The sequence below is a fragment of the Mauremys reevesii genome, linkage group 12 (assembly GCF_016161935.1).
Source record: "Mauremys reevesii isolate NIE-2019 linkage group 12, ASM1616193v1, whole genome shotgun sequence".
NCBI lineage: Eukaryota > Metazoa > Chordata > Testudines > Geoemydidae > Mauremys > Mauremys reevesii.
In genome coordinates, this window is record NC_052634.1 from 48574322 (window position 1) to 48589492 (window position 15171).

A 15171-nucleotide genomic window follows, 5' to 3' on the forward strand; every position below is an offset into this window, starting at 1 on the left:
GAAGGAAGCCCAGGGGTCTGTGGGTCAGGAGTGAGGGGCACCGGCAGCACAGTGACTGGGGAGCTCTGCGGGAAGCCCAGTTGCTGCAAGTTGGGAGTGAGGGGCACCAGCAGAGCTGTGGATCTGGAGATCAGGATTGGGATAGGAGGGGCTGCGGGTCGGGAGTGAGGGGCAGCAGCAGAGCAGGAGGGAGACCAGGGGGCTGTGGGTCGGGAGTAGGGGGCAGCAGCAGAACTGTGAGTCTGGAGTCAGGACTGGGATAGCAGGGGCTGCGGGTCGGGAATGAGGGGCACCGGCAGAGCTGTGAGGCTGGAGGTCAGGACTGGGATAGTAGGGGCTGCGGGTCGGGAGTGAGGGGCACTGGCAGCGCAGTAACTGGGTAGCTCAGCGGGGAATCCAGGGGGATGCGGGTCGGGAGTGAGGGGCACCAGCAGAGCTGTGAGTCTGGAGGTCAGGACTGGGAAAGCAGTGGCTGCGGGTCGGGAGTGAGGGGCACCGTCAGAGCTGGTTGACGCCTAAGGGGCTGCGGGTCGGGAGTGAGGGGCACCAGCAGAGCTGTGGGTGTGGAGATCAGGATTGGAATAGGAGGGGCTGCGGGTCGGGAGTGAGGGGCACCGTCAGTGCTGGGGGGAACCAAGGGGCTGCGGGTCGGGAGTGAGGGGCACCAGCAGAGCTGTGGGGCTGGAGGTCAGCACTGGGATACTATCCAGCCTGATGGTAAGTGATGCCCAGCTGAGCCCATGGCCAGTACGTCCTGCTCCACCCACGACCGGGCTGGGAGTCAGGACTCCTGGTTCTTCTCCCCAGCTCTGGCAGGGCAGTGCAGGCTAGTGGTTAGAGTGGGGGTTGGGAGCCAGGGTATCCGGGTCCCACCGCTGGCTCTGGGAAGGGAGTGGGGGCCAGTCGTGGTGCCCCCCCCCCCGGCTTGAAGTTGTTTCCATCCTGTGCAGGGTTTACAGGTTTGTTCACTGGCTCTCAGCACCTCCCACTATACAAATTGTCCCAGTGCCGCTGGGTCTAGTGGTTAGAGCCGGGGAGGCCGGGAGCCAGGCAGGGGCGGTGGGTATAAGGGGCCCGGGGAGGCACCTGGCCTGTGCTCCACCCAGAGGCCCTGCTCCCACTCGTCCTCTCCCCCGCAAGGCCCCATCCTCACTTCACCCTTTCCCAAGCTCCATCGGGCCACATGGGGCCGTGGGGGGAGAGGCCGGGTGCAAACGGCAGAGAGGCAGGCGGGGGCCTTGGGGTGGGGCGAAGAGGCACAAGTGGCAGGGCCTCGGGGGAAGAGACGTGAGAGGTGGGCGGGGGGGGTCAGGGGAGTGGAACAAAGGGGTCCTGAGGGGGGCGTGTGGGCGGGGCTGAAGGGGGAGGGTGGGCGGGGTGGAGGGGGCGTGTGGGCGGGGCTTTGGCAGGAGGAGGCTGAGTGGCAGCAGGCCTTGGGGCAGGTCCACAGTCCGGGCCCGCCCAGCCTCCCCAAGTGGAGGAGTCCTGCTGCCCATGGAGCCAGGACTCCTGGGTTCTATTCCTGGCTCTCCCACAGACTCCCAATCTGAGCTGGTGCAGCCCATCTCGCCCTCCCTGGTGCCTCAGTTTCCCCCGTGTGAGGCGGGTGCCAGTGTGAACGGCTGCAGCGCCGTGGAGAATCTCGTCCCTTCTCCTGGCGGCTCCTTGGTAGCTCCTGGGGAAGCAGCCAACTGCTGCAGCCCCTGGTTCCCGCCTGGGCAGCCCGGGTGGGGTGGGATCTGGGCCATGGGAAGAAGGAATCCCCCTTCCCCACCCCACCCCGGGGACATGGGGAGGCTGGTGCTGGGGGCAGGGAGTCCTGCAGCCCTCGCAGGGGAGAAGGGCAGGTTCCCGGCTTGGCTGCTGATGGGGCGGGGTGGGGCACTGCTGGACTGGGGGCCCTCCCCTGCGGGGTGGAGATGGAGCATGGCCTGCTGGGAGCGGACGTCTCCTCTGGATGGGGAGGGTGACACTGGCCAAATTGTGGAGCCCCTGTCCCCAGACAAGGGAGGGGCCTCAGCCTTGCCGGCTCGTCTCTCTTTCACCAGGATCGGCCCAGCACCTGGCCTGGCCCAGACCCTTCCTCAGCGCCAGCAGCTGCCCATTGTGGGGAGTGGAGCGGCCGGGGTGGGGCCTCAAGCCCCGGGAGCAGGGCCGGGCACTGGGGGCAGAGGCTGCGATGGGGGAGGTGGGTTGAGAGATGTCGGGGGGTGAAGCTGGGACTCCGGGGGGGAATGGGGCAGGCTGCAGGGAGGAAGTGTGGGGGGGCCACCGGAGGGGAGCTGGGGGGCTGGGAAGCTGCGGGGGGGACACAGCCGGGGGGGGTAGTGGTGACACCGCAGGGGGGGCTGCTCAAGAGGCAGTGGGCTGGGGGGCAGGGCGGGAGCTCGGACAGGGGTGGGGGGGTCAGGCTATTGCGGGTCTCCCTGTGAATGGCACCAGGCTGCAGGGAACCCCACGGCCGGCAGCCCCCCTGCTGGGGGGTCTGGTCAGTGCAGCCCCCCCCCGCTGCACCCTGCTGGGGGGTCTGGTCAGTGCAGCCCCCCCCCGCTGCACCCTGCTGGGGGGTCTAGTCACTGCAGCCCCCCCCGATGCACCCTGCTGGGGGCTCTGGTCACTGCAGCCCCCCCCCGATGCACCCTGCTGGGGGCTCTGGTCACTGCAGCCCCCCCCCGATGCACCCTGCTGGGGGCTCTGGTCACTGCAGCCCCCCCCCGATGCACCCTGCTGGGGGGTCTAGTCACTGCAGCCCCCGCTGCACCCTGCTGGGGCTCTGGTAACTGCAGCCCCCCCGATGCACCCTGCTGGGGGCTCTGGTCACTGCAGCCCCGCTGCACCCTGCTGGGGTCTAGTCACTGCAGCGCCCCGATGCACACTGCTGGGGACTCTGGTCACCCAGCCCCGATGCACCCTGCAGGGGCTCTGGTCACTGCAGCTCCCCGATGCACACTGCTGGGGACTCTGGTCACTCCAGCCCCCCCCCGATGCACCCTGCAGGGGGCTCTGGTCCCTGCAGCTCCCGATGCACACTGCTGGGGCTCTGGTCACTGCAGCCCCGATGCACCCTGCTGGGGGCTCTGGTCACCCAGCCCCCGATGCACCCTGCTGGGGCTCTGGTCACCGCAGCCCCCCCCCCGAGGCACACTGCTGGGGGCTCTGGTCACTGCAGCCCCCCCGATGCACCCTGCTGGGGGCTCTGGTCACTGCAGCCCCCCCCCGTTGCGCCCTGCTGGGGGCTGTGGTCACTGCAGCCCCGGATGCACACTGCTGGGGGCTCTGGTCACTGCAGCCCCCGATGCACACTGCTGGGGCTCTGGTCACTGCAGCTCCCCGATGCACCCTGCCGGGGGGTCTGGTCACTGCAGCCCCCCCCTCATGCACACTGCTGGGGGCACTGGTCACTGCAGCCCCCGATGCACCCTGCTGGGGCTCTGGTCACTGCAGACCCCATGCACCCTGCTGGGGCTCTTGTCACTGCAGCCCCCCCCCGATGCACCCTGCTGGGGACTCTGGGCACTCCAGCCCCCCCCCGCTGCACCCCGCAGGGGGCTCTGGTCACTGCAGCTCCCCCCCCCCGATGCACCCTGCTGGGGCTCTGGTCACTTCAGCCCCGCTGCACCCTGCTGGGGCTCTGGTCACTGCAGCCCCAACCTCACACTGGAACTGGGCGGGGGCAGGTTTCTTCTCGCGCTCCCATTGGTCAGGGCTCTGCCTCCTCTTCCTATTGGCTGTCTCGGGAGAGGCGGAGTTTCGAGAGGGTGTCACGTGGCCTTGAAGCGTTCGCGAGGCGGCTCCTGAGCAGCCCAACCCCCGAGCGCCCCCTCCCCAATGCCGCCCCTCCCCTCTCTGCCCCGCCCCACCCCGAGCTCCCTCCCCAGTGCCGCCCATCCCCTCCCTGCCCCGCCCCAACCCCTGAGCTCCCTCCCCACTGCCGCCCCTCCTCTCTGCCCCGCCCCCAACCCCTGAGCTCCTCCCCACTGACGCCCATCCCCTCTCTGCCCCGCCCCAACCCCTGAGCTCCCCTCCCCAGTGCTGCCCATCCCCTCTCTGCCCCGCCCCAACGCCCCTGAGCTCCCCTCCCCACTGCCGCCCATCCCCTCTCTGCCCCGCCCCAACCCCTGAGCTCCCCTCCCCACTGCCGCCCATCCCCTCTCTGCCCCGCCCCCAACCCCTGAGCTCCCCTCCCCACTGCCGCCCATCCCCTCTCTGCCCCGCCCCAACACCCCTGAGCTCCCTCCCCAGTGCCGCCCATCCCCTCTCTGCCCTGCCCCCAACCCCGGGCTCCCCACCCCCAATGCCGCCCATCCCCTCCTTGCCCCGCCCCCAACCCCCTGAGCTCCTCCCCACTGCCGCCCATCCCCTCTGCCCCCGCCCCCAACACCCCAGCTCCCTCCCCAGTGCCGCCCATCCCCTCTGCCCCGCCCCGACCTCCTCCCCAGTGCCGCCCATCCCCTCTTCTGCCCCGCCCCAGCACCCCGCCGAGCTCCTCTCCGCCAGTGCCGCCCATCCCCTCTCTGCCCCGCCCCAACCCCTGAGCTCCCCTCCCCACTGCCGCCCATCCCCTCTCTGCCCCGCCCCCAACCCCTGAGCTCCCTCCCCACTGCCGCCCATCCCCTCTCTGACCCTGCCCCAAACACCCCCGAGCTCCTCCCCAGTGCCGCCCATCACCCTCTCTGCCCCGCCCCAACCCCTGAGCTCCCCTCCCCACTGCCGCCCATCCCCTCTCTGCCCCACCCCCAACCCTCCCGAGCTCCCTCCCCAGTGCCGCCCATCCCCTCTCTGACCCTGCCCCAACACCCCGACCTCCCCGACCTCCCCTCCCCAGTTCCGCCCATCCCCTCTCTGCCCCCTGACCTCCCCTCCCCAGTGCCGCCCATCCCCTCTCTGTCCCCGCCCCAACCACCCCTGACCTCCCCTCCCCAGTGCCGCCCATCCCCTCTCTGCCCCCGCCCCAGCCACCCCCTGAGCTCCCTCCCCAGTGCCGCCCATCCCCGAGCTCCCCTCCCCAGTGCCGCCCCTCCCCTCTCTGACCCTGCCCCAACCCCTGAGCTCCCCTCCCCGGTGCCGCCCCTCCCCTCTCTGCCCCGCCCCCAACCCCCAGACATCCCCTCCCCAGTGCCGCCCATCCCCTCTCTGTCCCCGCCCCAACCCCACCCCGTGGTCCCCTCCCCAGCGCCGCCCATCCCCTCTCTGCCCCTGTCCCAACCACCCCTGAGCTCCCCATCCCCAGTGCCGCCCATCCCCTTCTGCCCCCACCCCCAAACACCCCCTGAGCTCCCTCCCCAGTGCCACCCATCCCCTCTCTGCCCCCGCCCCAACACCCCCAGCTCCCCTCCCCAATGCCGCCCATCCCCTCTCTGCACCCCGCCCCAAACACCCCCTGAGCTCCTCCCCACTGCCGCCCATCCCCTCTCTGCCCCGCCCCAAACACCCCTGAGCTCCTCCCCACTGCCGCCCATCCCCTCTCTGCCCCTGCCCCCAACACCTCCCTGAGCTCCCTTTCCCCAAGTGCCTCCCATCCCCTCTTCTGCCCCGCCCCCAACACCCCTGACCTCCCTTTCCCTCTCTGCCCCCGTCCCCAAACACCCCTGAGCTCCTCCCCAGTGCCGCCCATCCCCTCTCTGCCCCTGCCCCAAACACCCCGAGCTCCCTCCCCAGTGCCGCCCATCCCCTCTCTGCCCCTGTCCCCAACACCCGAGCTCCCCGATGCCGCCCATCCCCTCTTCTTCTATCGCACTCAAACACCCCTGAGCTCCCTCCCCAGTGCCGCCCATCCCCTCTCTTCTTCCCCAAACACCCCTGACCTCCCCTCCCCAGTGCCGCCCATCCCCTCTCTGCCCCCGCCCCAACACCTCCCCGAGCTCCCTTTCCCCAAGTGCCTCCCATCCCCTCTTCTGCCCCGCCCCAACACCCCCTGACCTCCCTTTCCCTCTCTGCCCCGTCCCCAAACACCCCGAGCTCCCTCCCCAGTGCCGCCCATCCCCTCTCTGCCCCTGCCCCAAACACCCCCTGAGCTCCTCCCCAGTGCCACCCATCCCCTCTCTGCCCCCGCCCCAACACCCCCAGCTCCCTCCCCAATGCCGCCCATCCCCTCTCTGCACCCCGCCCCAAACACCCCGAGCTCCCTCCCCACTGCCGCCCATCCCCTCTCTGCCCCCGCCCCAAACACCCCCGAGCTCCCCTCCCCACTGCCGCCCATCCCCTCTCTGCCCCCTGCCCCCAACACCTCCCGAGCTCCCTTTCCCAAGTGCCTCCCATCCCCTCTTCTTCCCCGCCCCACCACCCCCGACCTCCCTTTCCTCTCTGCCCCGTCCCCAAACACCCCCGAGCTCCTCCCCAGTGCCGCCCATCCCCTCTCTGCCCCTGCCCCAACACCCCCCGAGCTCCCCCTCCCCCAGTGCCGCCCATCCCCCTCTCTGACCCCGCCCCAAACACACCCCGACACTGCTCCTGGTTTTGGGAGGGGAACAGGAGAAAGGACAAAAGAAGCAAGAGACGAAGAAAAAGGAGGGAGGGATGGATGGAGGAAAAGGTGAAACAAAAAGAACAAACCCTAATGTCCCCAGTGATTTTACGGGACAAAATCCCAGGTACGGAATAAAATTCTGCCTCCTTAAGCTCGTGTTTTCCATGCCTAGAATTAAACTGTCACCAGATGGATCAGACTGAACAGGTTTCAAACCTCGAGGAGGCTCTTACCTTCTAAACAGGGACATCCGTTTTCTAGTAAAATCACTAAAAGGGAAGGAGAAAACTCGAAAGAGGTTCCTCCTGGCGCTCACGTCCGTGAACCTGAATACTCTCTCAGTCCTCAAAGAGAGACCTGGAGAAGGAGACTTGCTGAAGCAAAGCCACAGGGGTCTCTGAGGTTTCCCTGGCCCCTCGCCCCTGTCCTGCCTGGCTGATGTCAGCATCTCTCTGTGAGGTCACCACCTCCCCACCACCTTTGACCAATAGTCTGAGGTCCTGCAAAAGGCCTTTGTGATGTCACTGCCACACCCCTCCCTTGCTGTGCTAATGTCCTGCCCCTGCCCAGGCACTTTGGAGGTTTGAGCTACTCCCTGGGGATCACCCCACTCAAGGAGCGTTCGTTCTAGGCAGCAAGCCGGCGAGACAGGAAAACATCAGACGCTGCTCCCAATGCTACACTCAGTTTTTCAGAAATTGGTCGACTTTATGACCAGAAGAGACCATTAGAGCATCTAATCTGACCCCCTGCATATCACAGGCCTCCTGAATGACACAAGAGCTACTTTTGGGGCAAACACATTCCAGAAAACCATCTAGTCTTCATTAAATGACATCAGGAGATGGCAAATCCACCACTTTCCTTGGTAGCTTGTTCCTGTGGTGAATCATCCTCGCTGTTGAATATTTGTGTCTTATTTGTAATATGAATTTGTCTCTTTTCACCTTCCAGCGATTGGGTCTTGTTATGCCTTTCTCTGCTGGATTAAAGAGCCCTTTTATACCCAATCTCTTCTCTCCATTAAGGCCCTTCAACACTTCAATGAAGTCACCTTTCAATCTTCTTTTGATAAGCTAAACAGGTTGAGCTCGTTCAATAGCTCACTAGAAGGCATTTTTCTCCAGCCCTCAGAACATTTATTGGCTCTTTGGTCATCAGATTCCTGAACTGCAGCTGGATGTGGCTCTTGTTCTTCTGCACAGCACAGCTCCTGGAGAAGAGGGATCTGCAAATGTACATTCGTATGATACCTTTGTTTAATTGATGAAAACATAAACTAGACACTTAGAGGATTGGAACGGATTTCAGCTGATGGACAGCTTCGCTAGGTTTTTATGCATTTGGACAGCGAAATGTTGAGTGTTTACATTCATATCAAGCACCCCCATATAGTGGAGCCCCTGAACAGAATGGAGAATGGAAATGAAAATGTTTTCCTTTTTTTAAAAAAAAGAAAGAAGGTTATAAGAGAACACAGGAGTTTGAACGAAGGACCACTTGAGCTGCAGTTAAGCACTCTACCACTAAGCTATACCCCCATGACAACAGGAGTATAGAATTGTGATCTCCAGGACTTTGAAGGACAGACCCTGCTTCATTGAGCTCCGTTGCCATTCCCAGACCACAGGTGGTTTTAAAAATGGGGTTTGATTAAACTTCTTAAATGTGGCAACCACCACAGCTTGCGCACCCACCGATATAGCTTCTCCCACTGACATAGCTGCCACCTCTTGGGAAGTGGATTAACTGCACCCACAGGAAAACTCTCTCCCCTCAGCATAGAGCAGTGGTTCTCAAGCTGTGGGTCAGGACCCCAAAGTGGGTCATAACCCTGTTTTAATGGGGTTGCCAGGGCTGGCATTAGACTTGTTGGTGCCTGAGGCTGAAGCCAAAAGTCTGAGCCCCACCACCCAGGGCTGAATCCCTCAAGCTTTGGTTTTACCCTCCCCTAACTGGGGCAGGGCTCAGGCTTTGGCTCCCCCCTGCCCCTGCCTGGTGTGGAGGGGCTTGGTCCCTCTTTCCAGGGCCATATAGTAAGGTGTTTTGTTTTTTTAGCTGAAGGGGGTTGCAGTGAAAGGAAGTTTGAGAAACCCTGGCATAGAGCCTCTGAATATGTCTAGACTTGGCTCCCTGTGACACCGTGGGTGATCAGACACTGAAAGTGCAGCCATGGAGACACCACACACCAGCCTTGCCCAGCAGGCAAGAATCAAACCTCCACAGAGAGATGCTTGTTGTTTTTTAACCCATCTCCCTAAGCCCTCAGCCACCACCACTTAACAAAAGGGCTTTTCTACACTATGGTTCTGGTCTCACTGAAGGGTCATTTCCAATTGTTTGCTCAGACCAGCATTAGGGAAAATGGTGCCCTGAGCAAAGCTTGTACTTTGGCACTTCCCCATTGCCCCTGGATGATCCCCACTCCCCCTTTACCGCTAGCTCCTGCACTCCCAACCCTTGCACCTCCTTCACCCCTAACTCCTGCCCCCTCCTGTGCCCCCTTTGCCCTTAACTCCCTGGGCCACCAGCCATTGCCCCTCTCCTGCAGCCCCTTCACATGGTTCCAGTGCTGGGGGCCCTGCACTTGTTCTCCCTTTCCCTGGGCTTTGGCATCACTAGCCCCTGCTTAGCGAGAAGGGTTCAGTGGTTCCCAAAATGTGGGGCATGACTCCTAGGGGGACACAGAGGCACATTCATGGGGGCACCTCAGGGTCTGAGCCAGCCCCCATGGAGGGAGCAGCACTGAGCCCCACTCTGCCCCAGCTCTTCCCCAACCCCACCCTCAGCCTGGGGCTCTGGCTCCCAGCTCAGCCTCGACCCCCTTACCCCTGTCTGCACCCCTCTCCCCAGCAAGCAACAGCCCCACTCCCAGCCTCGGTTTCCGATTGTGGTTTCCGAGGGTCCACAGCCATGGATAAGAGGGCACAGAGTGAAATGTTTGGGGACCCCTGGTTTAGGATGATGTTCTCAATGGCTTCTATGCAGTCCAATAAAAGCTATTCCTCACCCACCCACCCCTCCATCAGGACGGTCTAGGTATGTTCTGCTGCCCCTCACTCATACAGGAAGGATAATAACATTTCATTCCACTCAATGCTAAAGTGATTTGTAACCCACCAGCAGCCAAAACTGGTCATTTTGGGAAAGTGGCTCCATCATGCTGCATAGCTAGGCAGAGTAGGTGTGTCTGTGCAAACACGGTCTGTTCCTGAAGTCTTTCCCCCAGCTCCTCACTAGATGTGAGGGGGGAGCTCATTCAGCCCCTGCTTCCGCTTAGTGTTTAAAAACTCCTTATTGTCCCTAGCTCTGCTGGTCTTAGATTTCTCCTCCTGTCTTCTTCTTACCAGCTCAGATGAGGTGGCTGAGTGGTTAAGGTGATGGACTGCTAATCCATTGTGCTCTGCACGCATGGGTCCGAATCCCATCCTCATCGGATGCTTTTAGTCGTCGCCCCTCCTTTGTAGACAAACATGTACCCCTTTGGTACAATGACAGATCAAACAATGTTCCTTCTTGCAAACAAAAACCTTCTCAGAAACTCAGAACTCCCTTGCTTTAAATAAAATGTCTAAATCCCAGATTTCTTAAAAAAAAATTCTCTAGTCCTGTATTTCTTAGTTTTTATCTCAAAAGGGAACATCCTCATCATCTCCCCCAAACACCCTGGGACCTGCCCAAATTATTAAAATACCCTCAACCCGAGCAAGGCCAGAGCAGTGAACCAGAGCTAGTGTCTAGGCCAAGCTGCTCTGAAGGAGGCAACTCAAACATTTTCTCCCAGCTTCCCTTGGCAAGGTCTGACTCAGAAAATAAAATTCCCCAAACTGAAAATTTTCTGCTGAAAAACCAGTACTAGTCTGGTTGGGGACTTTGGTTTGCAAGTATTATTGTTATTATACTCTTCTGATTTCTGAATCAGTTCAGTTTTTTCTCCTCCAGGTGTGTTTCCACCTGCTGAGTTGTGGGGGAGAGAGGCCAAGCTATGATGTCTCTTCCCCTCTTTCATAGCTTCTTCCAACTTGCTAGGAAGCTCCTTTGCTACGATGTGAGTCAAGCAGTGTCCATTGTCGCTGTGCTATCTCGGAGAAGTCTGCATTGTACACGGTTCCTGGGATAGTCCTTGGGAGTGTGGATCCCTTCAATGGGCCAGCAGCGAGTCTGGCTCCTCCCTTGTCACACCTGAAAGGCTGGTGGGGGGCATTTCCCAACCTCATAACATATCTCAGTAACGCACACAGAGCAAAACTTCATAACTTCCCAACCAATGCGAGCACACACAATCCAACACGATATTAATGTTCAACAGATCAAGACTTTTGAAATGATACCTCACCAGGCAGACTTTGTACAAACCATGTCATCATTATATGAGAGTGGTGAATATGGGGCTTCCAGGTGCTGCTTTGAGCAGAGCGTGCCACACCTGGGCTTACATTGCAATGGAGACGTACCCTTAGAGTCCATCTCTCCTGGGATAAAGATGGCAGCAGGGCTGGCCTGGGTCATCTGACTTGGGCTCATGGAGCTAAAGCTGAGGGGCTAAAAACTGTGGTGCAGATATTTGTGTTCACGCTGAAGCCTGGGTTCAGAAACCCTCGCCCCTCATGGGGCCTCAGAGGTTGGGCTCAAGCCCATATGTCTGCACTGTAATTTTATAGAGGTTGGGAGGGAGTTTAGCAAGTGGAAATGGTAAAACCACATTGAGGGGACTGGATCACTGACCTATCAGCTCTTAACACCCAAACTTTCAGTAACTCTATTATCAATGCCTGTGAGTGTAATTTAAACCATAGATCCATCTAGCTCTGAATCTTGTCTTCTGACAGTAGCCAATACCAGGTGCCACAAAAGCCACTCCTCAAGGTACTACTGGGAGTTCAACCGAGGATCTCCTGCTTACAAAACAAAGGTTTTAACCAGCTAAGCTATAGTACCTGCTATTATTTAAAGTATCATGTTTGCCCACACCTGACTTTCTGCCAATCCCCACTGGGCCCTGACAAGTGTTGCTCGTGTTTGGATTCTGTAAAGCAGAGGAGCAGGTGACGTTTTGCTCCCAAGGTGTGTGTGTGATTCTTTGGACAGGTCTACACTACAAAATTAGGTTGGTGTAATTACATTATCTAGGCTGGCAATGCCGTTATATAAACGTAATCCCAGTGTAGATAACAGCTCAGCAGTCAGAACTTTCTGGAGCTATGAAAGGGGAGGGGCCCAGACTCTGTAGCAGGAATGCAGGGCAGGCGAGTTCACGGCAGGCATTGTGGGATACTGGTGGAGACCAGTTATGGTGATATAATGACCAGCAGCATTTACTCTGACAATTTGTCACTTTAAGTTTGCTGCACAAAGCTCTAGGCCTCTCGTCGAGGTGGTTTTATTTTGTCACCAAAACAGGGCAGTTTTGTCCCCAGACGTGGCATTGCAGTGTGTGCACCAGCCAAAAGCTGCTGACCGAGGGAGCGTTGTGTGTTCTTCACACACCTGAGCAATATAATGATGCTGAAATAACTTTGTAGTGCAGACCTGGCCAAAGATTCACACACACACACACACACACACACAGCTTGCAAGGAAAATGTCACCTGCTCCTCTGCTTTGCAGAATCCAAACACAAGCAAAGCTTGTCAGGCCCCAGTGGGGATGGCAGGGAGTCAGGTGTGGGCAAACATGATACTTTAAATAATAGCAGGTACTATGGCTTAGCTGACAGACTGCAGATTATAACCCAGCAGGCAGATTATAACCCAGGAAGCCAAATCCTTCCCCAAACTGACAGTTGAAGCAGAAGATCCCCTTGGAAAGATCAGGATTTTTGCCTTTAAAAACAAGGAAAATGTGCATTGTTCTCTTCTGTCTACAGCGAGAGATTGAAGAAGCGCAATAGATTTCATTGACTGGAGGTTAAGAGGGGATTTAATCACTGTTTTTAAATACACAGTTTTAAAAATTCCCAGAGGGGGGAATATCTGATTTTAAAGGGTTCTTTAATTCACCAGATAAAGGTTGAACACGACCCCATTGGTTTGCAGTCAATGTCACAAAATGCCAACTGGAAATTACCATTTTTTAACCGTGAGGCTAATTATCTAGTGGAACAAGCTCCGCAAGGGACGTGGTTAATTCCCCATCTCTGCCCTGTGTAAATGAAGACCGCAGCTCTTGCTGCAAGACACCTGGTGTGTGGGTGTCCCTGTTCCCCCTTCAGAACCTCTGGTACATGGTGCTTCCCTCCTCCCAGTTCAAGATCCCCATCATGTGGGTGCTCCCATCCAGGATCCCCGGTGGGTGTCTCTGTCCCCCACCCCATGAACTAGCTCCCGTGTGTGGTTTCCCCTGCCTGCCCCCATCCGGGATCTGTGGGTGTCTCTGTTCCCTTTCAAGATCCGTGTTGCTTGGGTGCGTCCCTCACCCCAAGTCAGAATCCCCAACGTGTGGGTGCTCCCATCCCCCCTCCAGGCTCTGCGGGGGGTGTCTGTATAAAAAGAGACCATGTCTCACTGTCTTGCCCAGGCTACACTGCAGGGGCTATTCACAGGTGTGATCCCACTACTGATCAGCAGGGGAGTTTTGACCTCCTCTGTTTCCCGACCTGGGCCGGTTCACCGCTCCTTAGGCAACCTGGGGACCCCAAGCTCCCCCAGGATCACCATATTGATGCTGAACTTAGTGCAGACACCTGATCGGCACAGCCCGCTACAGTCCAGAACTCCTGAGCTCAAGCGATCCGGCGGCTTCAGCCTCCCCAGGCGCTGGGATCACAGGCACCAGCCACAGAGCCCAGCTTGTTTCACAGCTTGGCAGCTGGAGCTTTAAACTCTGCTTGTGAGCTCTGTGCCTGGGCCAGACGGGGACAGCCTGGAACTGGGAAATGCTCCTGCTTCCCCCGCCCCCATCTCATGTCGAGCTGCAGGCGCCGCTGTCCTCCCAGGTAAGATCCCGGATGTTTCGGTGCCCCCTTCCCCCACCCAGCTGTCCGGGTACCTCTGCCCCCCAGACAGAATCCTGGATTAGCAGACAGACCAATGGAGCAATGCTGTTGAGTCCAGGGTAATACTCCACTGCCATTTTACCTTTTTTGCTTGCTAAACTCCCTCCCAACCTTGTGGGGTCCCAGAGCCCGGTATTGAGCCTGAGCCGAGATGTCTACAGTGCAAATTTACCACCCCACGGCCCTAGCCTGGGAGCCTGCACTGGCACGGGGCAGCCGTGGGTGTTTCATTGCAGTGCGGACATAGCCTGGCATTATGTCTACACTGCCATTAACACACCTACGTCACTATTCTCAAACCCTGGGTCAGTTGATTCAGGCTTGTGGGGCTTGTGCTGCAGGGTTATAAAATTACAGTGTAGACACTTGGGCTTGAGCCCAGCCTCCGAGACCCCACGAGGGGTGATGGTCTCTGAGCCTGGGCTCCAGTCTGAGCCCCACGAGCCCAAATCAGATCATCCAGGCCAGCCGGGCCAGCGGGATTTTACCACAGTATAGATGCCCTCTCAGGGTACGTCTACACTGCAATGTAAGCCCAGGGTTAGCAGAAGTCATGTCAGCAGCCCCAACACATAAACATAAACCACAAGGGAAAGTCCCACCCACCAAATAAGCTGGGCAGTGTCCTTCTCCCTACAGTTTGTAAGTCCAGCAACCAAAAGTCCTTTAACATGAGCCATCCCCGCTCTGCACCCCACTCACAGCTGTTGTCCTTAGTCAGTGCAAGCCCAGAGGTGCCTCTGTAGAGTTCACCTGCCATCCTGGGTGGAAAAGTGGGAAATAAGAAGGCCCCGTACTCACTATGGTGTCTAGGGACTCACTCATCCCTCCACTGCCACCCTGTCCTAACATTGGTCTAACACCTACATTTTAGTATTGAGACCCAGGCCCCAGCCCGCTTGGCTTTGGAACCCCTGTTCCCTGCCTAGCAAAGGCTATTGAATTGAGGGTGAGTCCCTCAATCGGGGTCTGCCAAGCCCAGTTGTGCTGCCCTCGATTCACACAACAAGGATAACAACGCTTTATTTCTCCTGCCCCTGTAACATGGAGACTGGGAATCCAACACCAGCCACAAGTGATCATTTCAGCAAGCGACCCAACCTATTTCCAACATACTGTAAAATCCACATGCAGACTCGTACACGAAACCTTGCAAGAAAATCTTCCTGAGGGGGTCTGAAGCACCTGCTGCTGGAGGGAAGGAGGGAGCCGTGGGTTGGGATTGAGGGGCACTGGGAATAGGAGGGGGCTGTGGGTTGGGACAGAGGAGAAGGGTGAAGAGGAGCAGGCTCTGGTTGGGAGTGAGGAGCAGTGAGCATAGGAGGGACTGAGGGTTGGGTCTGACGGGCACTGGGAAAAGAGGGGACATGGGTTTAGGCTGAAGAGCATCTTCATTTGGGGATCCAGCAGGACAGGGGAAGGCAGCAGGTGATTCTAATTCCTTAGGGATATTGTGTGTGTGTGTGTGTGTGTGTGTGTGTGTGTGTGTGTGTGTGTGTGTGTGTGTGTGTGTGTGTGTGTGTGCAGGGAAGGAACATGCTCTATGCCCAGAGGCCTTTATTCCTCCAGGCTGCAAGGACATAGGGGCTGTCAGGAAGTTGCCCCTTCAAACCCACACACAAAAAGGCCCTTCTGAAGAAAGGGAAAATCCTGCAGAGAAAAAGTAACATCAAAGAGGACTCCAGCAAGACAGTTTTAGATCTTGGTGAGT

At 58.8% G+C, this 15171-nt stretch overlaps 1 non-coding gene across 1 annotated transcript; it reads left to right on the forward strand.

Annotated features, from left to right (window-relative positions):
- The first annotated feature begins 9820 nt into the window (after positions 1 to 9820).
- Positions 9821 to 9902, forward strand: TRNAS-GCU. The gene has a single exon. It is a non-coding gene; the product is annotated as a tRNA-Ser (tRNA).
- The last annotated feature ends 5269 nt before the right edge of the window (positions 9903 to 15171 follow it).